Here is a 24,019-nt window from a genome sequence, read left to right as displayed (position 1 = left end):
GTAATCACCGTCGCCTGTCATTCCACACTCTTGTCCCAGAGAGCCCCATAGGCAACAGCTGCGTCACACCGGAGATGAGCTTCATGCTGAGCGCCGCGCTGTCGCTTCTGTAATTAGACGGATCAGGCTGAAATTGTAGACCCGAACATCTCAAGGCACAGACGCATCAGTAGCATATTACAAATTAGAATAGCAATCAAATACCACGCCCTGTAAATTTTCAGTACAAATCGGTATGCTAACTGCCGTGCATAAGAAGTTATCTAGTTAATTACTAACATTAGGAAGAAAATTATTCTCACAGTTTGCTTTCGTGTGGCAGCATGACGAATTTAGTTTTTTAAAAGGCTTTCTATATTTGTTTTAAAAATTAAAGAAGTCTACCTTCGAACAACCTGTATAAGATCACTATAAACCACATGTTTTGTGGTATTACAAAAAGATCTCCTTTTTTTACTACACCTTTATTCTTATACAGGCAGTGCAGTTAAGGATTTTAACCACGCACCCCAGGGGGGTCGAACCCTAATGGTAACATGGCGCCGCTCAAAAGGCACATCCCCCTCTGAGGCTGGAGCCGTATACGGAAACAAGAACAGCCTGGACGGCACTGTCCCCGAGGCCCATTTGGGTTACACTGAAATAGAAAGAATCAAAATTAACATTTATTTTTCACTGGACGTATAGCCCACTGCTTTGTAAGTAGCTTATATAAAAAATTTATATATGTTTATATTTATTATATTTATAATACATTATATTTATATAATTTATACACACCTTATACGCATAATTATACATAATTTATATACATATTTATATACATAAAAGGTAATGCGTCCAATGATTATCGTAATCTACCCTGCCACGTCCATTGTTCGAGAGAGGCCTATTCCACTGATCTCAGTGAACCCTATCCTGTGTCACTCCACTCTCTCTTCCCTTTCCCACAACTGCTAACCCCACCTGTGCAGCGATCTAGACGGTGCTTCCTGCTGCGCTCATTTCATTATAAAACCCGCTCTACTGACCTAAAGACCGGCGATTATCTCCTTTCGAACTTCTGTACCCTGCACATGTCCAATTTCTCTTGCCGATTTCGATCAGAAAGCAATTCGCTTTTATTTCGCTTACTCAGTCTGTTGTCTTCCACTCGTGCTACCGTACTATTACGCCGAGGAGCTCATTTTTTTCTTTATATTTTTGGTTCTTTGCCCGCGATTGTAGGTCAAACTTTGCGAATTGTCTCCAAGTTCTCGGAAAAGTTGAGTCAGCTACTCAGACGTCGATGATAAACGCTTTTATTAACCGCATTCCGCGCCACCGCGTCCTTCCCTATTTCAGGCGACCTATTGTCGCACAAAATGAAATGGGTAAAAAAACCTGAAGCAGAAGATTTTAAAGTTGCAAAGTCGGCAGCTATCACACGCAGCCTTGCAATCCTCACCTTAATATTAGGTTTTCTGCTCAGCTGAATAACCCACCTGTTTAAGATGTCAGCTTTACAGGTTAACGTGTGGAATTGCCTGCAGTCGAACGATAATAATTCACCCTTACTCGATGAGCAGCGCAGCATAGGACCCCAGTGAACCGCTGCACTTCCCATAACATTCTCTTCGAACTATGCGAATAATAGAACTTTACAAGCGTCTTGTTCTTCCGTTCGAACCACCGCGACAGCTTCGTCGCAGCACAACGTCATCGTGATTTCTAGCCGCGTTTAATTCTTGCCAGTTCTCCCATACTGTCTTAATCATGGTTAAGGGAACTCGATAGCTCGCCCCAGGCAACTGTGTTCCCGTAATCTGTGACTGATGCACAGAGGTGGGCACTGCGCGTACACACCTGTCTCTCGTAATCACCTTGTAATGCGCTCAAGCACGCGAGCGAGGCTACGTGCTTCACTGCTCCCGCTAACCTGGATTAATACAGTAGATCTTGAACTTCGTGACGTGAGCTGGAGAGGGTTTTGCAGAATGGTACATGTTCCGCAATGTTCTTGGGGTTTTCAATAACTGGCGGGTTATTGAACGAAGGTTACTTTTAGTGTGGAACGAACGATGATATTTTGCTAGCAGACTATCGTTTTTACCAACTTAGCGCACCTGAATTCCAGAAAAACCATGAAACTGGGTTCTACGTGTCTCACGGGCAGCTTGCTTCTTGGAGGCGTCCACGTTTGTCCTTATGTTTCTCTAATGATCGTAATTCTGGTCCTGGCACGGGCGCCAGACATACCGGCCTATGTATAATTGGACACGTCAAGTGTTGCGGAAGCGACCGATGCGTCATGGGACGTAATTTATGCGGGGTGATATATATATATATATATATATATATATATATATATATATATATATATATATATATATATATATATATATATATATATATATATATATATATATATATATATTGGCATGTTCAGATAAGAACGGTAATCGAGGTCCCATGACCATTTTTTGTTTTCAATTAAATTTTTATATGTGATGGGTAAATGTGTCCACACAAAGGAATGAACCTTAGTTTTGCTAGGAACTTCATGGTTTTCTCGGAAAAAAAATCGTATGTCACAAGAGGTGGAGAATGTCGTTTTTGCCACTTCGCAAAGTTGCAAGTTTGGAGCATCACTGTATGCACAATAAATTGTTTTCGCGCATAACTATTTTTTCAGCACTTTATTACAACTTGCACTATACGATTAAAATAAAAAACGTTTTCTTGCTGTGTCAGTCTTCTGAGTAAAAAATCGCAAACTTCGCTTCCGGAGCTGTGCGGTGCCAAAAAGGCACTTTTCAGGGCAGCCTTAGGGCAAGATGCGTAAAGATCTCCCGACTGAATCTTTTTTTCTGTATTTTTCAGCTACTTTTAATCACTTCAGGCAAGTTTTGTAGCTCAACACCTGACCTATATTTTTCAATATGGCCTCAAAATTGGCAAAAGTTAAAAAAGTCAAAAAAGTGACAACTTTGACTTGAATTTAAAAAAAAACATCAACGAATTTTATTAAAATTTGCCCTAATAATACTCAATACTCGATAATTTTAAAACACCAAAAAAGTGTTGCATTATTTTGTTTTAAAGTATAAAAATGAATACAAAACTGTGACATTCCTTGTGTGCTACGAGGTACATTCCTTGTGTGTGCTGCGAGGTTCCGCGTTCCACGGCGCGGCGTAGACTGGGACCCGCCGCCGTGACAGCGGCATCATCAATTACCCAGCCATGCTCTTTGAGTGACGACCAGAACAACCGGACCCGCCGCCGCCGCCGCGGGGAAACAGGCTTTATCCTCCCCAATTGGCGTGGCGGTTTCAGGGGCGGCCCTCCCGGGCACATTCCAGGACAAGGGAACTGTCAGCGGGCCAGAGCGCGCCGTACCACAGCCGACGCTATGCGCTACCGCGAAAACAACCTTCTTTCCCTCGGACTCAACACGTGAAGGGGGCGAGACCATAAGTGGGTTGGTATGTTTGTGCGCCCAAGTGAAAGCCCTAGCCCCCCCTCCTTCCCCTCCGGCGTGGGCGTGCTCACCCTAGGGAGTGTGGAGAAGAGGATATAAAAATGGACAAGCAGTACGGAAGAAGCTCGCTCAGGACGACATCGTTCGCCAAGAGGGCCTTCAGCGCCGAAGCCCGACGGCGTGCAGCTTCTGCCAGCAACCGCTCGAGCCCAACTCCGGAGCCACTCCATCGCCCCCATGAAGTCGTCGGCACGTAAGCTCGGACGCCCCAGCCTCTGATGTATAATCCTAATCATGTGTAATTATTGAATATACCTGTTTGTTTAAACTGAGCCATACGGTGTCTCTTTGCCTCTCCGTCCCGTGTGGACCTGCGCATTATGGGGGTCATCACACTGGTGTCAGAAGTGGGGTCTCAAAAGCAAATGTCCTCTGAATGCTGCGACATTCATGACTTCAAAATTGTAATCAAAAGGGAATCACGGGACTGATTGTGGGACTTTTACCCCCATTTGAGAGGCTTGAGGCACCGGAGGGCTTGAAAAAAAAAATGTCTTTATCTGAGGGAGCTTCCACTCCACAGCCGTCGCTCGGAGCAAGCATGCTGGCATTAGGAAGCGTCATTCCGACGTTTACGGGAGATAAGACAGGGGTTCCAATCTGCGATTTTTTTTCCATGCTAGAAGAGATTGGGAAAATGGGGGGATGGTCCGATGCTCAAATGCTGGGAATGGCGAGGTGTAAGATGGCAGGAGCTGCTCATGATTTTGCATGGCGAGACGAAAAAGTAAAATCCACAAAATCATTTGCGGAATTTAAGAAGCTCGCGTTTGAGCATTTTGACACTGAACCACGTCACGTGCGAGTACAGAGGTTCCGTGACGCCGGACAGATGGTAGGGGAGGACGTGCGAACGTTTGCGTCGCGGCTTCAGCGCTTAGCGCGCGATACGTTAAGCAGGGAGGAGGAAGGAGACCAGCTTAAGAAGAAATACGCGGAGGATATACTTAAAGAGGAAATGACCGCTTTGTTCGTGGCTGGTCTGCAAGACCCCGTGCGCCGGTTCGTGCTCTCGCGCAAGCCGAGCAATTTCGACCAAGCCGTGGAGGCCGCATTGGATGAGGAACAAAATGAGGCGTTAACGACAGCCGCAGCGAGAGTACGCGTCATAGAGAGAGCGGTGCTCAACCCTGAGGTTGCTCTCTTGACAGAGCGGTTAGATCGCTTAGAACAGCTGCTATCTCAGCAGGTAGAATGCCAGGTTGAAGCGCGCGCTCAACAGCGCCCATTCGCTGGAAACCGGAGACCGCCACAAAGCTACAGGCGCGGTATGCGAGATTTTGAAGAAATCGTATGCTTCGCTTGCCAGGGTCGCGGACACATCGCCAGGTTCTGCCAAAACGTGCGCCGTGGGGAGCCACAAAGAGAAGCAGGCGAGACACGCCCTAAGCAAGCCTACAGCGGGGCTCCAGATACCGAGACAAAAAACTAGTTAGTCCTCCCCAGCCTGAGGAGCGTGGGGAGGGAGCAGTAGATGATGAGGTGGTGGTAGTTTGTGTGGCCGACGAGGCATGCCCTGTTTTGCGTTGCAAGTTAAATGGTTGTTGTATGGAATTGTTGATAGATACGGGGTCAAAGGTGACATTGCTTAAGGAGAGCAGTTTTAACACGCTTCGAAGGAAGGGGGACCGCGAGGTGTTGGAAGCGTCTGGTGGTATGGCAACCAAATTTGTAGGCATAACGGGGGATCCTCTTGGCATAAGTGGACTCTACCGGTTACACTTCTCTCTCGGCGGAATTGCATTGGAGCACCCCTGCTACGTATGCCCGGACACGGTGTCTCTGCCAAACGGAGTGTCAGGTATATTAGGGCAGGATTTTTTGAGAAAAGGGAAGGTAGTAGTCTCATTCTCTGAGGAAGAGGTTAATGCGGGCGGCTCAAAAGTTCCGTTTTTGAACAGGAGAGGGGCTGAGATTCGCATTACTGATATTGACACCCGTCAAACAGTGGGATCATTGAAGAAGGTATATTCGCGGGTTGCCGTCCGGCTGGTCGAGGAGGCGGTCGTCCTTCCTTGGTCGGAGCACATTTTGTACGCGTTTGTGCCTTCAGATGTAGAGAGCGGCGCCGTGGGAGTGCTTGAGCCGGTCGACTCTCTCAGCAATGGCCTGAAGGCAGCCGCGTGCCTCGTGACAGTTAATGACGCCCACAGAGTGCCCCTACGGGTGGTTAACTGTAGCCAGCAGCCACTGAGCCTTCCCAAGAACAAAACATTGGCTTTCTTCACCTCTGCGATAGAGCAACGTGAGCCCACCGATACGGTACTCGCAACTGTAGAGCATGCTAGTCCTTCGGCTGCTCCAAAGGTGTCGTTCGATCTTTCTCACGTAAAATCCAGGGAGAGGGAGGCTCTGGCTGGTTTGCTGAACGACTACTCGGAGGTATTCGCCGCGTCCAACCTGGATTTGGGCTGCTGTGGCGTTATAAAGCACAGGATAGAAACCGGCACTTCATCGCCCGTTTACCAGCGTGCGTACAGGATTCCTTACTCCCAACGTGAGGAGATGGAGCGGCAGGTGCAGGACCTGATTGATCGCGGCATTGTCGAACACTCAAAGTCACCCTGGGGAGCACCAGCACTATTGGTGGAAAAGCCAGATGGCTCGTATCGATTGGTAGTGGACTACCGCAAACTAAATGCCGTAACTCGCATCGATCCATACCCCATCCCCAATATACAGGAGACGCTTTCTCAGCTGGGCTCTGCCAGGTACTTCACGGTAGTGGACATGGCGGCGGGATTCTGGCAGATAGCAATGGATCCGGCAGATGCCGAGAAAACGGCATTCAACACGCACTCAGGGCACTATGAATGGAAAAAAATGCCGATGGGTCTGGCCAACAGCCCTGCTGTCTGGCAGAGAACCGCTGATGTTATCCTGGCAGGTCTTCTGGGGAGGCTGTGCTTCGTGTATATGGATGACATTATCATATACAGTGACAGTTTTGAGAACCATTTGCGCGATATTGAGCAGGTTTTGGTGGTGCGACTAAGAGGAGCGGGTCTCAAGCTGAAGCCCTCTAAGTGCCAATTCCTCAAAAACGAGGTGAAATACCTCGGGCACGTTGTTTCAGCTGACGGCGTGCGACCGGACCCTGAGAAACTAAGGTGTGTCTCGGATTTTCCATCCCCGACTAGCGTCCGCCAGGTCCGGCAGTTTCTCGGCCTGATCGGTTACTACCGAAGGCACATAGAGGAGTTCGCCAAGCTCGCTAAGCCGCTCACCGCCTTAACAGCCAAAAATGTCGCCTTTCGCTGGGACGAAAACGCGGAGAATGCTTTTGGGGCCCTGAAAAGGAAGCTAATGAGTGCACCGCTGTTGCGCCACCCGGATTTTAATTTGCCCTTCGTTATGGCCGCAGATGCGTCAAAGTTCGCAGTGGGTGCCGTGCTATCTCAGGTTATCGAGGGCAAAGAACATCCCGTTGCTTTTGCTAGCCGACAGCTGAGCCCCACAGAGCAAAAGTACGGAGCTACGGAAAGGGAGTGCCTCGCCGTTGTCTGGGCAGTAAAGCACTTCAGATGCTACCTTTACGGCCGCAAATTCAAGCTAGTCACAGACTGCCATCCTCTGAAATGGGTGATGAGTGTCAGGGACCCTAGCTCGCGACTTGCTAGATGGAATCTACACCTGCAGGAATACTGCTTTGAAGTTGAGCACAAGTCAGGAAAGACGCATCTGAATGCTGATGCACTCAGCCGCACAGCTGCCGTGGCAGCTATAGATGACTTTGTCCCCTTAGTCGACCCCGCCGAATTACGCACAGAGCAGTGCAAAGATCCGGACCTGAAGCGAATAATCGAAAGCTTAGAGGACGCACCGTCTCACCCCGAACAGCTAGGTTATTTCATTGGCAAAGGCGGCACCCTGTGTCGGCGCACGAGGCCAACCAGGAAAGGGAGACCAGAGAAAACCGCTTGGGAGAGAGTCGTCATACCTCGGTCGTGGACAGAAAGGGTTCTTCGCGCGTTTCACGATGCGCCATGCGCCGGTCATTTTGGCGTAGCGAAGACACGCAGGCGTGTGGAGCGTTTGTACTTTTGGAGTGGCATGCGACAGGATGTTAGAGACTACTGTGCGAAGTGTCATTCCTGTCTCGAAAGAAAAACACCCAAGGGACGAAGACCAGCTCCAATTCAGCCGTTCCCTGAGGTTTCGGCTCCCTTCGAGCGGACAGGTATGGACATAATGGGCCCATTGCCCACGACCACTTCCGGAAACAAGTACATTTTAGTATTTGTCGATCACCTTTCAAAATACGCGGAAGCGGTAGCACTCCCAGATCAGAAGGCAGACACGGTTGCAAGAGCATTTGTCGAACAGATCGTGCTCCGACATGGACCCCCGAGGCAACTCTTGACAGATCGGGGAACGAACGTCGTGTCGCAGCTAATGAGGAGAGTTTGCGAGCTGCTTAAGATCGCTAAGAAGCAGACAACACCGTACCATCCGGCTTGCAACGGCGCGGTGGAGCGACTGAACCAAACCGTGGCCGGGTTCCTGTCGCATTTTGTTTCGCGCGACCAGCGGGACTGGGACTTGTGGCTCCCGTATGCAATGTTTGCCTAAAATTCCGCAGCACACGAGAGCACGGGCGAATCGCCATTCTTTCTTCTCTACGGCCGAGACCCGGACCAGCCTAGTGAAGTGCCAGAGGGCCCCCGTCGTGTCCCATACGCTTCACTGGACGACTATAAGGTGGAGCTAGAATCGCGCTTGCAAGTGGCGAGGGACATCGCAAAGGAGGCCTTAAAGAAAGCGGCGAAGCGCAGGAAGGAGGTGCACGATCGCAGTGCTAGAGACGCGCCGTTTAATGTGGGGGACAGCGTGTACATTGAAAACTGCCAAAGGCAGATTGGGCTAGCTCGTAAGTTCCAGACGAAGTGGAGAGGACCGTGCGAGGTTGTCGAGAAGCTTTCTCCGGTAAACTTCAGAGTCCGAGACGTGAACCGGCGCTTGATAAGGATACACGCAAATCGCCTCAAGTCGGCACCGGTTCAGTATTCACGAAATGAGGAAAGGGAAAGCGCGGATTTTGATGGGGACAGAAGTGAAGCGGAGCGCGCAGATAGTTCGCAAGAAACGCCCTCTCCTGCATTTGTTCGGCAGGCGCCAGAGGTGACGGCCAGAATGCCACCGGATTTACTTCATGCATTGCTAGAAGAAGAAGCGCGCGAGGTTGCCGCGCAGATAACGCCAGGAGAGGCTCCTGCCACGAGCCCTCGCGAGTCCCAAAGCAGACAAAGGGTCACAGACTTACTTAGTATGACTCATGAAGGCCGATATCCGCTGCGAAATCGGAAAACTAAGTCGGACTAATGGTGTAAACAGAGCGGAGTTGTGAACTGGTCAGAATTGTGTAATGCCGCAGCTCATAACATTGCTATATGCGTATGTGTTAAGTTATCGGAGTTAATAGTTAAACCTTTCTGTCATTAAGTAACACCTTCACAGGAGAGCATGCGGAGCGCATGCAGAACCTGCCCTACTTCCTTTCGTTATCTATATTTTTGTCTGTGCCGTGATCGTGCTAGAAGTGGGAGCTCCTTTGTAACTGTGGTAAATTTATTTCGTCCAGTTTGGACTAGAAAGGAGAGGCTTGGGTGCTGAGTTTCATGTTTATCTGTAAAAGAAGATCAGTGCTGCCCCTGGAGACGCCAGTTATGACAGCGGAGGCATATGGTGTTGTGAAGTGGTGTTGAGTGCAGCGAAAAGTGTTTTGTCGGACGCACTGTGCGAGGCGATTCAGAAAGACAAGGGGAGATGCAGGGACTCAAATGTTCGGAGAACATTCTTCTGGAGGGTGAGCGAGTGTGACATTCCTTGTGTGCTACGAGGTACATTCCTTGTGTGTGCAACGAGGTACATTCCTTGTGTGTGCTGCGAGGTACATTCCTTGTGTGTGCTGCGAGGTGCATTCCTTGTGTGTGCGGCGAGGTTCCGCGTTCCACGGCGCGGCGTAGACGGGGACCCGCCGCCGTGACAGCGGCATCATCAATTACCCAGCCATGCTCTTTGAGTGACGTCCAGAACAACCGGACCCGCCGCCGCCGCCGCGGGGAAACAGGCTTTATCCTCCCCAATTGGCGTGGCGGTTTCAGGGGCGGCCCTCCCGGGCACATTCCAGGACAAGGGAACTGTCAGCGGGCCAGAGCGCGCCGTACCACAGCCGACGCTATGCGCTACCGCGAAAACAACCTTCTTTCCCTCGGACTCAACACGTGAAGGGGGCGAGACCATAAGTGGGGTGGTATGTTTGTGCGCCCAAGTGAAAGCCCTAGCCCCCCCTCCTTCCCCTCCGGCGTGGGCGTGCTCACCCTAGGGAGTGTGGAGAAGAGGATATAAAAATGGACAAGCAGTACGGAAGAAGCTCGCTCAGGACGACATCGTTCGCCAAGAGGGCCTTCAGCGCCGAAGCCCGACGGCGTGCAGCTTCTGCCAGCAACCGCTCGAGCCCAACTCCGGAGCCACTCCATCGCCCCCATGAAGTCGTCGGCACGTAAGCTCGGACGCCCCAGCCTCTGATGTATAATCTTAATCATGTGTAATTATTGAATATACCTGTTTGTTTAAACTGAGCCATACGGCGTCTCTTTGCCTCTCCGTCCCGTGTGGGCCTGCGCATTATGGGGGTCATCACAAAACTGAGTTCATGTTCATGAAAGGACGTGCACCTATTGTAGGCAGCATGTAGGTTGTCCTCCCAACTGCTGCATTGCGCACACTTTTCTTCTGACGCACGCGAAGTCTCTGGGACATTATATGCTACCTGTATCCCCAATCGTATTTTCGTCACCATAGCTCTTGCCACCTCTTCCTGCTTTCGCTTTGCATAGGAAAGTCTGGGGCGTTTTTTTAGAGCGCTCGGTGGCTTTAGGGGCGAGATTTCGGAGGTAAGGCTGACACTTGAATTTTTATTTTCTACGATTTCATCCCCAGGGCGGAATTCTTCTAATGTTTCGGTTGACTCTGCCTGCATATTATCTATGTCTTCCTTGAACCGACGGTAACAATTCTGACAGATGAAGTCATTTCTCGTACTCGGAGAGCTTCTTCGGGAAGTAGGACTTTTTTGAGAACAGCGACATTGAGTGTCTTTACACTGCGAAAATTACGTCCTTTTTCAATTCTCTGTTTGTGCCTTTTTGAGTAGTCGGCACAAAACGTTCGCCGCGGAAATCTCTTCATGAATGCAAAAGCTCACCGCTTCCGGAGAATATCGCGAGACAGATGAGCAGGTGACGGATGCAGGGCCCAGAGCTGCTTTTCCAAAAAGAGGAGATGGACAGATGAATGGATTTTTAACACAGGCTGCCCATCGTCGACACTGATGTTCTTTCGGTCTGGCGTACGAGCTGAGACTGAGATACCAAGTATGCTTGTCGAGGGAGCGCTCCAGCGCAGAGAAAACACGTGAGTACAGAAAACGACCCCACCGGGTCTACCAGGCCTGGAAAACGACACACAAAACTCGAGATCCGAACAACATCCGCTCACAAGGGTTATCTCGGTCGAAGGTCGAAGGCTGAGGCATAACTGCTAGGCGTTCGGTGCGTTGCGATGAAAAGATGATAGCGGCGGCTAAAGCCTCGGTGCGGCGGTGGCACACATGATGCTGTGAATTTCAAGGTCGCGCCGGGCGTTATATAGCTGTAGGAGCGGCTGCCAAGCGCGGTTCATCCCTGGAGCGGCGGTAGCAGTTAAAGTCACCTTGAGAGTGCGACGGGTGCATTAATTGTTTGCATAAACTACCCCTACACACACGTCACTCCAAAATAATGTGCTGGAATATGCTTACAGTAATTTAGGTCCCACCGTTAGAACAGTACGAAAGCGAATAGGAGCTTTAGACCTTTGATTGTAATAGAAAAAAATGCTTACAAATTACACTTATGAACTCAGCAACTGTAGCGTTTAAAATTTACTTACAAAATACCAATACTAAAACCAGCTTCTGACGATTGCGCATCCTAAGAGGGAATACTGAGCAGTCGTAAGGATTGAAATCATGAAGTCCATTTTGTATTTATTTCCATACTTTAAAACAATATAATGCAATACTTTTTTAATGCCTTAAAATTTTGAAGTGTTGAGTATCATTAGGGCAAATTTTAATAAATATTGATGATGATGTGTTTTTTTTTTTAAATTAAAGGCAAAGTTGTCACTTTTTTTCACGTTTTTGAACTTCTGCCGATTTTGAGGCCATATTGAAAAATATAGGTCAAGTGTAGAGCTACAAAACTTGCCTGAAGTGATTAAAAGTAGCTGAAAAATACAGACAAAAAGATTCAGTCGGGAGATCTTTACGCATCTTGCCGTAAGCTTGCCCTCAAAAGTGCCTTTTTGGCACCGCACAGCTCCGGAAGCGAAGTTTGCGATTTTTTATTCAGAATATTGACACAGCAAGAAAACAGTTTTTTATTTCTTCGTATAGTACAAGTTGTAATAAAGTATTGACAAAATACTTATGCGCGAAAACAACTTATTGTGCACGCAGTGATGCTCCAAAGTTGCAACTTTGAGAAGTGGCAAAAACGACATTCTCCACCTCTTGTGACATACGATTTTTTTCCGAGAAAACTACGAAGTTCCTTGCAAAACTAAGGTTCATTCCTTTGTGTGGACACATTTACCCATCACATAAAAATTTATTGAAAACAAAAAATGGTCATGGGACCTCGATTACCGTTCTTATCTGAACATGCCCATATATATATATATATATATATATATATATATATATATATATATATATATATATATATTACGAACGTAGGTTGCGTTGGCTCCGCAGAATAAAGATTTAAGAGAAGTGGGCACTTCTACAAAGACACTTTTATTTATCAACGTTTCGACCGCGGTGCGGTCTTCTTCAGGACTGTAGTGGTCTCGCGTCAGATGGACGTTTTAAGTTTGTGAGCTCAAGAGGAGGGAGAAAGGAGTGTTACACGCAAATAGCAACAACGGTTCAAAAAACTGAAAAAAAAAATAAAGATGGGGGTGCGGGGAGCAGACCGGGACAATATTGGGGGAGGAAGCAAAAAAAAATAGAAATAAAATAAAAAAGGGGGGAAAACTAGTATAGTAAGGAAGGGTGGGGTACAAAAGGAGATGGCGAAACGAGAGAAAGGGAGAGGAAGACGGTGCGGGGGACATGGGCAGCACGGAAACAAAACACAAACAAAATGCACAAACACAAAGGGCGCCGCTGCAGATGCGTGGCCAAAGAGGAGCCGCTGCGCAAATGACACTGGCAGTGACGAACAGGCCAAACCAGCCAGCATTCAATCAACGGTAACTTTGACTGCGACTCATCAAACATTATTTACCTTCTTGAATGCACTTTGTGTAACCAGCAATACATAGGACAGACAAACACTGCATTCCGCATTCGATTTAACAATCACCGCGCACACGCCAAGTCTCTCCCAAACCTTCCCCTATCCAAGCATGTAAACGCAGAAGGACACCCATTTGACCAACTAAAAGTAACAATTATTCAAGGGGGCTTCAAAAACAGGCGAGAACGTGAACAGCGTGAATCCTATTTTATCCACAAGTTTAATACTATTCAAGAAGGTCTTAACGAAAAGCCTGGTACCCTTTCTTTTATTAACGACCTCCAAACAAAATAATACTACACTTCTCGTTAATTGGCTAACTCAGATATACCTTTTATAACTCCTAGTGTATATCCCAGGCAATCATACCCCTCCTTACTTACACTATCCTGCCTCGTGCAGTATTGATAAGTTTTTGACGTTCTTTCCTTACATTTTCCGACAATCTGAAATCTTTGCACACAGCTAGCCCAGCCCTCCTCCCCTACAAACAAGTATTCCCGGCGAGGTCGGTTCAACGACCCACCCACGGAGAGGGTTGCACCGTTCAGTGAAACCCAGACCCCGTGAGTAAGTTCTTAGACATGTGATCGTTAACGTAGCCCACTCCTTCCTTAACGTTCTAGCCCTCGGCTCACCGGAAATTAGTGAGACCCCCAAAAGGCGCCTGGTTTGGCCTGTTCGTCACTGCCAGTGTCATTTGCGCAGCGGCTCCTCTTTGGCCACGCATCTGCAGCGGCGCCCTTTGTGTTTGTGCATTTTGTTTGTGTTTTGTTTCCGTGCTGCCCATGTCCCCCGCACCGTCTTCCTCTCCCTTTCTCTCGTTTCGCCATCTCCTTTTGTACCCCACCCTTCCTTACTATACTAGTTTTCCCCCCTTTTTTATTTTATTTCTATTTTTTTTTGCTTCCTCCCCCAATATTGTCCCGGTCTGCTCCCCGCACCCCCATCTTTATTTTTTTTTTCAGTTTTTTGAACCGTTGTTGCTATTTGCGTGTAACACTCCTTTCTCCCTCCTCTTCAGCTCACAAACTTAAAACGTCCATCTGACGCGAGACCACTACAGTCCTGAAGAAGACCGCACCGCGGTCGAAACGTTGATAAATAAAAGTGTCTTTGTAGAAGTGCCCACTTCTCTTAAATCTATATATATATATATATATATATATATATATATATATATATATATTTATGTAGGGAGCCGACAGACACCGAAACCAAGGTGCATAGGGGAACGTTAATTTTTTTTTATTTTTTTAATGTGTTATGCTTATCAGTAGGATAATAATTCTTAGGTTAATAAATTGCTTAAAGAAAATTACTTATAAAGCAGCAGAAAAAACAACCATGCCGCCGGTGGGATCCGAACCCACGACCTCCGAATATCGCGTCCGGTGCTCTTACCAACTGAGCTACGGCGACGGCTGTCCAATCTGCTGCTCTCGTGGGTATTTATGTTTACTGGGTGTAAGCGAGCGTTGAGAGTGTTCACCAGCGCCACCCTCGACCATAGCGGCGGACGTAGCACGTCCTGTAATACCGCGAGCGTGACGTAGAACGTCATCTAACGGCGAGGGCGGAAACTGTGCGAGAGCCCTCTTATGCTACCTTTGGCATTAAGACTGCCAGAACCGAGACCCTCGTTAAGCTATCAGCTATCAAACGGGCCCCTCATTTCCTTTAACTTATATATATATATATATATATATATATATATATATATATATATATATATATATATATATATATATATATATATATATATATATATATATATATATATATATATATATATATATACACCTTCACAACCCCATCTCATCGAGACTGGCGGCTAAAGACGGATCAGATTAAGTGAACGGCCCTTAAATACTTTGTTTTGATATACCTCGGAGCCGAGAATATAAAAAAAATGGCTGTGTTTTACGAAGAAGTTTAATACAGCAACCACTTTACCAGAAGAACAATAATTACTCCTTACACCGGACACGATTGATCATAATGATTTTGCATACGCCAATAGGACTCAAAATAAATTACACAGTTTCTTTTACTCAAAAATTGTATTAAAGACATCAGGTACACCCTATATTTTCCATGTATTTTGATGCATATTCAAGACCTGCCTTCTCAGCTCCCATTACACATAGCACCTTCTGGCTTGTTTCATTTCATACCTCACTTTCTGTTCATTTACGTCAACTATAAACAAAGTTCTTACTGATATTAGGAGCTTATAGGGTAATTTCTACCCCAGCAACATCTTCGTATGATATTACTCAAAATTCTTCGAGTAAAAAAGCACGCCGTTGATAATTTTCATACTGGTTCAAAAGCATTCTATCTCTGTGCTGATGAAGCTGCCGAAAAATCAAAATATTTTTAATCTTGTTTTTGGACAATAAGCTATAATCACCAGAACAAAATTAATGACATTCTGAGGTAATCATTTTACAGGGAAAAACTATTTTGCTTCTTTTTTTCCAGAACTATGCACTTAAATGTCTCTTGCCGGCCGCCAAATATCTGAAAAGTGCCAGTATCAATATTGCTCATCTTTGCTTGTGCCTCTGGACTGCTTCGCAATCTTTTCTGGAGCTTCTACAAAAAACGTTTTTTCGGCGACGCAAACATATGACAACGTAGCACATCTTTCACAGTCCAGATGCCTTCGAGATGTTAACTGTCGTCATACTGTCATCACTGAATGCCACAGCTGTAGCAAAGATACCTATTCAGATATATGAATTGATAAAAAGCAGTCCATTATTGTACACACCAGGATGACATGGTAAAGAGAGTTGTAGACATTTTGTATTCCTCTGTGAAGGCACTTGATCCGTCGACTCGTTCAACATCTCGTTTTGACTCGCACGCCAAGTGTCGTGCAATTCGTACAAAACCCTCGACATGTGTCGATAGCCAACTTGCGGAAATAATGGCCCAAAACAAATATCATCACACAGGCCGCGGTGGCTCAGTGGTTATGGTGCTCCACTGCTCGCCCTAAAGCAGGGGGTTGGATCCCGGCCACGGTGGCAGCTTTTCCATAGAAGCGAAATGCCTGAGGTCCGCGTACTGTGCGATGTCAGTGCACGTTAGAGAACTTCAGGTGGCCAAATTTCCGGAGCCCTCTACTACGCCGTGCTTCATAGCCTAAGTCGCTTTTGGACGTTAAACCCCCACAAACAATATTATGCATTTTTTTCTATTTCTACTACCGAACGCAATAGGAAGCTGTCAATGTAATCACACAGGACTGAAGGAATCGTGCACTCGAAATAACAAAAAAGGGAAAGCAAAACGTCCCACATTAAGCAAAATACATCTAAAACCTTTTTGTCGTGCCTACCAGCTTCGAAACATCCAGCTGTGCTTGGAAATATAGTAACTTTTCATTTAGTTATCATTCCATTAGAGTAACTGCCAGTCTTTTGGTAGGTAGGTAGGCAGGTAGGTAGGTAGGTAGGTAGGTAGGTAGGTAGGTAGGTAGGTAGGTAGGTAGGTAGGTAGGTGCGTGGGTGGGTGGGTGGGTGGGTGGGTGGGTGGGTGGGTAGGTAGGTAGGTAGGCAGGCAGGCAGGCAGGCAGGCAGGCAGGCAGGCAGGCAGGTAGGTAGGTAGGTAGGTGCGTGGGTGGGTGGGTAGGTAGGTAGGTAGGTAGGTGGGTGGGTGGGTAGGTAGGTAGGTAGGTAGGTAGGTAGGTAGGTAGGTAGGTAGGTAGGTAGGTAGGTAGGCAGGTAGGCAGGCAGGCAGGCAGGCAGGCAGGTAGGTAGGTAGGTAGGTAGGTAGGTAGGTAGGTAGGTAGGTAGGTAGGTAGGTAGGTAGGTAGGTAGGTAGGTTGGTAGGTAGGTAGGTACGTAGGTAGGTAGGTAGGTAGGTACGTAGGTAGGTAGGTAGGTAGGTAGGTAGGTAGGTAGGTAGGTACGTAGGTAGGTAGGTAGGTACGTAGGTACATAGGTAGGTAGGTAGGTAGGTACGTAGGTAGGTAGGTAGGTACGTAGGTACATAGGTAGGTAGGTAGGTAGGTACGTAGGTACATAGGTAGGTAGGTAGGTAGGTACGTAGGTAGGTAGGTAGGTAGGTAGGTACGTAGGTACGTAGGTAGGTACGTAGGTAGGTACGTAGGTAGGTAGGTACGTAGGTAGGTAGGTAGGTACGTAGGTAGGTAGGTAGGTAGGTAGGTAGGTAGGTAGGTAGGTAGGTAGGTAGGTAGGTAGGTAGGTAGGTAGGTAGGTAGGTAGGTAGGTACGTAGGTAGGTAGGTACGTAGGTAGGTAGGTAGGTAGGTAGGTAGGTACGTAGGTAGGTAGGTAGGTAGGTAGGTAGGTAGGTAGGTAGGTAGGTAGGTAGGTAGGTACGTAGGTAGGTAGGTACGTAGGTAGGTAGGTACGTAGGTAGGTAGGTAGGTAGGTAGGTAGGTAGGTAGGTAGGTAGGTAGGTAGGTAGGTAGGTAGGTAGGTAGGTAGGTAGGTACGTAGGTAGGTAGGTAGGTACGTAGGTAGGTAGGTACGTAGGTATTTACGTAGGTAGGTAGGTAGGTACGTAGGTAGGTAGGTAGGTACGTAGGTATTTACGTAGGTAGGTAGGTAGGTACGTAGGTAGGTACGTAGGTAGGTACGTAGGTATTTACGTAGGTAGGTAGGTAGGTACGTAGGTAGGTACGTAGGTAGGTAGGTAGGTACGTAGGTAGGTAGGTACGTAGGTAGGTACGTAGGTAGGTAGGTACGTAGGTAGGTAGGTAGGTACGTAGGTACATAGGTAGGTAGGTAGGTAGGTACGTAGGTACATAGGTAGGTAGGTAGGTAGGTACGTAGGTAGGTAGGTAGGTAGGTACGTAGGTACGTAGGTAGGTACGTAGGTAGGTACGTAGGTAGGTAGGTAGGTAGGTATGTAGGTAGGTAGGTAGGTAGGTAGGTAGGTAGGTAGGTAGGTAGGTAGGTAGGTAGGTAGGTAGGTAGGTAGGTAGGTAGGTAGGTAGGTAGGTAGGTAGGTAGGTAAAAACTTTATTGACCAATCAAATAAGGGAAGGCCTAAGGGGAAGTTTGGGTGGCCATGCTCACCCGCCACTTACTTAAAGAAACCGTGCTGCTCGCTCTAGCTCTACTAAGTGGGGCAAAAAATATATGAGCCAGAAAAATATGTTCGGGCAAGTTTCGCGTTTGAGATTTTCGGATCATCAAAAATCAACCTTTTTTATATTGTAGCCTTCCTTGCGGCTTTATACCCGTAAAGAAACTTTTGCCTCGCTTCGTGTGTTGTGCCTGTAATAACTTCACGTGGTGCAGGGAACTTCTTTTAAAATTACACGGACGCTTTAAGGCAACTTGTCTGTATCGCAGACCCAAAATTGATGCCAGCAATACTTCATCCAAAGCCGACAAAAAAAGAAAAATATTGAACATGCCAGCAACAAAAATAACATTATGCAGCATATTGCTCAGCTCCTAATATTTCATATTGTACGCACCAAAAAGCGTTCTTTGAGCGAAATCAGGATATAAAAACGACTCCTAACTTTGCACTTTGATTTATGTCCAATTTATAAATACCATCGCCTAAACTAATTAGCGGGAAAAGCCATATAGACAACTGCATGTGCTCAAAGTATTCTCAATTTGTTTATCGCCAAATTTAGTATTTCATCAACTAAACAGCCACCCATCTCATCACGACGCTACTTTTGTCATGGTAACGACAGCAACGGAGTCTATAAATATTCACGAAGGCGACACATAGGCCGTAAGGCAACTGCTCCAGTTAGCGCAATGAAGCCACAGTCACTGAATGGAGAAGCAATTATAGCTTGAAGTAGGCTCGGATAAACAAGAAGTAATGCAGCTATTAATCTTAAAATGGTGCATTTTTCGTTGATTTGAGATCACTATATGCATTAAATATATTTTAGAGAAAGCGTAGCATGTTGCAGCGCAATCGATATATGATGGTTGAAACACCGATACTTTCGCTGCATGACATGCCGTTGCCTTGGCCCGCTTCTGTTTTTTTTTTAGTCAGAAAACACGCTCAGTCTTACTGGGCACTTTCGCGCCCTGAGGAGGCGCCGTAAAAAGCCAGCTTTCCACCTCTATATGGGGCCACGTTAAACCGCTTTAGCCATAAAATCCATCTTACCTCTTGGCGCATCCGCCTCAGCTGAACTGCCACAGGTGCAACCACTCGAGCGAAGCGTTCTGAAGCTGACAAGAAACGGATGAGTGATGACTTGGATGATGCTGATTTTGATATTATGGACCTTAACGTCCCAAAGCGACTCAGGCTATGAGGGACGGCGTATTGGAGGGTTTCGGAAATATGGACTACCTTGGGTTCTTTAAGGTGCACTGACATCGCACAGTACACGAGTCTCTAGCCTTTCGCCCAAAACAAAATGAGGCCACCGCGGCCAGAATCGAACCCGCATATTTCGAGTCAGCAGCCGAGCCTGCAACCACTAAGCCGCCCCGGAAGCTGGCATCGATAAGTGAGAGCTGCCGGCCAAGCACAGCGTCCTGCCTCACAACTTCAAATGCGTAAGCGCCGATAAAATGTGCACACCAAGTTGAAAAAAAAATTAAACATATTTCTCGTTTTGAAATCTAAAAAACGTCCATGCTTCCCTCCTTTGCGCTTAACCTATAAAACCGCTTCAAAACGCCTACCCAAGCGTCTCGTTGGAGATGGAAACATTTTCTCTGCGTTCTTGACATGAAGATAGATTGTGCAAATTGCTTCTTCGATGCATTGCGTAATAGCCTATAGACCGCGTTTATTTCAGACCACACTACTCGAGTCAAGCTATGAAAGTTCGTTATCCTCCCAATGTCAGATGCACTCAATAAAAGAAACGTGAATAGTATCGCTCCTGAACTGCAACGCGGTTTATATAACAGATTTACTAGGCTTGCTGTCGTAAGCGGAGCCAAGAACCCGTAATCATCAGGATCAGCCTGACTACGCCCAGACCAGGACAAAGGCCTCGCCCATATCTCTCGTATTAACCCTGCTTTGTGCCAGCTGAGGCTACCCTATCACAGCAAAGTTTCTGAATCTCATCTCTGCCCAACTAACTTTTGGCCTCCCTCTGCTACGCTTCCCTTCCTTTGTAATCCAATCCGTTACTCTTAAGGACCATCGGTTATCTTTCCTTTGATTCCATGCTCTACCCAAGGCCATTTCTTCGTCTTGATTCTGACTAGGATGGTATTAACCCGTGTTTTGTCCTTTACGCACTCTTCCCTGTTCCGGTCTCCCAACGTTACACTCGTTATTTTTGTTTCCATTACTGCTCCTTTTCGTTAGTCTCCACGTTTCTGCCTCATAGGTGAGTACCGGTAAGGTAGCGCTGTTATATACTTAGCAGAAACCTAGACGAAGCAAGTCGTCGTCTCAGAACATTTACTAGCACAGTGAGGTTCCTCGCTGACACTTGCTCACTTTCCTTTCTGTTATCAATAATCCTATCTTGAGGCGCTTTCACTGCCATGGATTTCCGTCGGAGAGGTCAGGTGAGTTTTTTTCTTGTTGTGGCAAGCTAAGGAAAGCGCTTCTCCATGTCAGCACCTAATGTGAAATTTTACACTCAGTATAGAGCTTGTCACATGGCCTCCCAAAGTTATATGGACGACATAAATTATAGCTTAAGTGGAAGCACAATAAGACAAGGGTGGACCTGTTGGTGCTTTTACCTCTCTGAGGCAGCGCTGGTGAGGTGCAAATCCAGGACCTGCAAAGCCAGCTCTGGAAACACGGAAAGTGATTACCACAAAATAAAAGATTCAGCTTATTTATGTGAAAAACCTGACATCGTCATTTTTGGAAAGGCTGCAGTTAACACGGATACAGAGGAAGACCCACAAAGACGACCTATGCTTCGAACTGAATTATTCATTGTAAACAACATGCAAATTTAGGCACACTCTGAACCATTGGTAGGACGACAGCAGCCAGAGTACAAGTGAAAGACTGCTAGTCACACTAAGATACGCAAACTCTTTCAACCATAATAAAATGGAAGCTCCGCTGAAAGTTATTCGAAAGTGATTCTAGTTTTCGTGCTTCAGTGATCTTCATACTTTGTTGATCTCGGCTTTTTCCACTAATACGGCACTTATTTAGAAACAGAGCATAGACGCGGCACTTCCTGGAGTGGAAGGCCAGACATCCTCCGGACGAGTTTCTTGTAATTCTGTTGTGCTATGTATGATTGCGTACTGCTCAATTTCTGTCAGCACATTACGTTTTTTTTTACTTTTGACAGACATGGACTCCCCAGAGGTAGTTCCTATGTAAGACCACTCTATCTTCATGACATAAATCATGCTTCGATAGTAAAAATCCCGCCGATGCGATGTTCCTAGGGGCCTCCAGGTAATGAGGTTGTGAGAATCACCGACATAATGGTTAATTTTCAAAATTTAAGCTGCATTCCAGAGGAAGGGAAAACACCGATAACGAGCGCACTCCACAATTAAGGTCGTCAGCTGTTATCTGATAGTAACGAGCGGATTAAGGTATTGACCTCTAATGCATGTTTTATTGAAAAGGTTCTCTATAGACAGGTGTCCGGATTTTGCGAAAAATATTAACTTCGAAAGGTACCACTGTTGCTAAACAGGTCGTAAGATAGCGCGTTGGTAGATGACCCAGAATTTCTGAACGCAGAATTTGACCGCAACTAATCTTTTATACGTGCCTTCTTCCTTGACATTTAAAGGGTTTTTTAAACGGTCCATAGCACACTCCTTATTTAAATTTTTGGGGCTACTGGATTGAGCGGCATATACAAGAACGCTTTTAAGAATTTATTTCCGAAAACATGCCAAGCTCTCAGGCATATACTATAGAGAACGATTTCAAGGCATTAAAACATGTGGCTCCAGAGGTGTTTATCTTGGGGCAGCTATTTTTATTATAAACACAATATTTACACAAGACTGAAACTTTCCAGATCAACTCCTACAACTGAGGGATTGATTAAGGCATACTAATAACGGCTTTTTTTCTTTTCAAAAATGGCTGCACGGACCAGCACTCCAACCCAGGACATTCGACACAGCAGCCATCCGCCAATGCCACTGCGACATTGCAGCTTGTCGGACTCTGTGCCTGTGTTGTGATGAGGTCAACTTGGCACGAAAATAAACCAAATAGCGCAGCAATCAGTTTACAGCTAGTGAAAGTGTTTTTTTAGTCGCGTTCACCGCGATGATTTGTAGTTATAAACACAATATAAACACTAAACTAAAATTTCTAGAACGACTCCGAGAACTGAGGGATTGATTAACGCATACTAATAACGGCTTTTTTCTTTTTCAAATATGGCCGCACGTACGAGCATTCCAAATCAGGACATTCGACACAGCAGCCATCTGCCAATGCCACGGCGACACCGCAGCTTGTCGGGCTCTTCTTCGGAATGCACTTCTGGCAAAATGTAGACGCAGATCCTCCCACGATGGTTCGCAAAAACTAAAATTGGTACCACAGAGGCAGCAACAGTGACCGAAAAAGTTGTGTGAAAAAAGCCGCAACAGTACGCCAAATATATCAACAAAATTTTCAGCCCCTCTATGCTGACGAAAATACCCCTATACACGTTTCACGGAACCACGCCTTTAAAACCAAAACTAGTTGCACGAAAGGTTGAGCACTTAACCTGCCTTCTTTTGTCATTGACGTTTTTGGTGCACCGAGAGCGAACGCACACGTAACTATACGCGCGTTTCTAGAAGAAAACATACCAAAATAAAAATATGTGCATTTTCCAAAGAGGCTCCACTTACTTGACGGAAACAAGGACTAGTGCAAGGACAAGGGGCATTAGCAGCAAACATGTCGTTGGCCAAGAATTCATTGTCTCTAGACTGCAGCTCAGTGGTCTGAAGGCAGCTAATGCCCGATCTTAAATTGTGTCTCCATGGCGAGAAGAATGGCTCAAGAGAATCTGCATAAGGCGAACTTGAGAAGCGCGGTCTAAATCATCAACCAATATGTTCGGAGTAATTATTCGCGAATGTCGGCAGCAGCTTGCAAGAAAAAAACTGCATTTAATTTGCTTTATTCATCATCAAACTTGAAAAAATTAATGTGCAGATAAAAATGCTTATTTTTCGGCCTTATACCCTTCACGAATATACTTCTTCGGAAAATATATATGTGTCCGTACGACCTAGTGTAGCTTTTTAACCCGAATATTTAATACGCAACATTTAACAATAATATAGATTAAATGAGGCACATCGAAATATAGTTAAAACTGATAAGTCCGAAGTGCCATATGTGCACCTCTGCGCTCTTTGAAATGCTCGAAGTGTCAATCGTCTGCACTCTTTATTGCAAACGACTCATTGGAAACGAAAAAGCGAAAAAGCCGCTTAAATACAAAACATTAATAAGCAATACTGGGTCGCAGAAAAGCGGCTTATCTTTGCAAAACAAGAAAAAAATTCCCTGTTCAGATCCTCGTTCACACACAACAAAGCACGATTTTTCATAAGGAGCTACCCGAGGTGTTGCCGGGTTGCACTTTTTTTCATTGCCAAAATAGATTCCCGCGTGTTCATCCTATAATCACAACAAAAGGGGGGGGGGGGGGGGAAGTCGCAAATTTAACCTCCAGCTTTGCGCCCACTAACACGAATTTCAGAAACACCTCTACATCGAAAGTCTTAAAGATGCCTTTCTCGCAATCAGTGCCTAGCGCCTGTAACCTATGACCTGGCATTGAGTGCTTAAAGACACGAAATAATATCCACCTAGGCGTCACATACAAAGCAGTGATGTCTGGCCGATAACAAACAGCCTAATTCACATATCGGATATTTGTTGGACTTTCTGCACTTCTTTCCTTACGGAACGGAATATGCACTTCCTCATTCCCACTCGCATCGGCATTAGCGTTGCGATTATCTCGGATACTGCATGCACGGCGTCAAATTGTTCCTGCTTGTCTGTTCTCGAAATGCGCATATATAGTATTTTTCTACACTCAGCCTTCGTTGTGCTGCTTTGAGGCTAGGTTCGTCGTAAAGAGCTGGCTAAATCCTGTCTGAGGTATGTTTTGCCATGTCGCTGTCTTTGCGCTTATTGATTACCTGCTACTGGTTCATCTCTTGTGTTCAACAATTTCATGATCTCCTTTGTCTTGATCG

General features: G+C 46.3%; 1 long non-coding RNA gene across 1 annotated transcript; it reads right to left on the bottom strand.

The window, feature by feature from the left end:
• Positions 1-461: 461 nt before the first annotated feature.
• On the bottom strand, positions 462-22,837 carry LOC144134929 (uncharacterized). Its single transcript, XR_013315304.1, has 3 exons — positions 22,652-22,837; positions 20,555-20,606; positions 462-637 (listed from the first exon to the last, which is right to left on the bottom strand). It is a non-coding gene; the product is annotated as an uncharacterized LOC144134929 (long non-coding RNA).
• Positions 22,838-24,019: the final 1,182 nt, after the last annotated feature.

This window comes from Amblyomma americanum, chromosome 5 (assembly GCF_052857255.1).
Source record: "Amblyomma americanum isolate KBUSLIRL-KWMA chromosome 5, ASM5285725v1, whole genome shotgun sequence".
Taxonomy (NCBI): Eukaryota; Metazoa; Arthropoda; class Arachnida; order Ixodida; family Ixodidae; genus Amblyomma; species Amblyomma americanum.
Note: the sequence above shows the minus strand (reverse complement) of the source record. Positions and strands in the feature narration are given on the sequence as shown.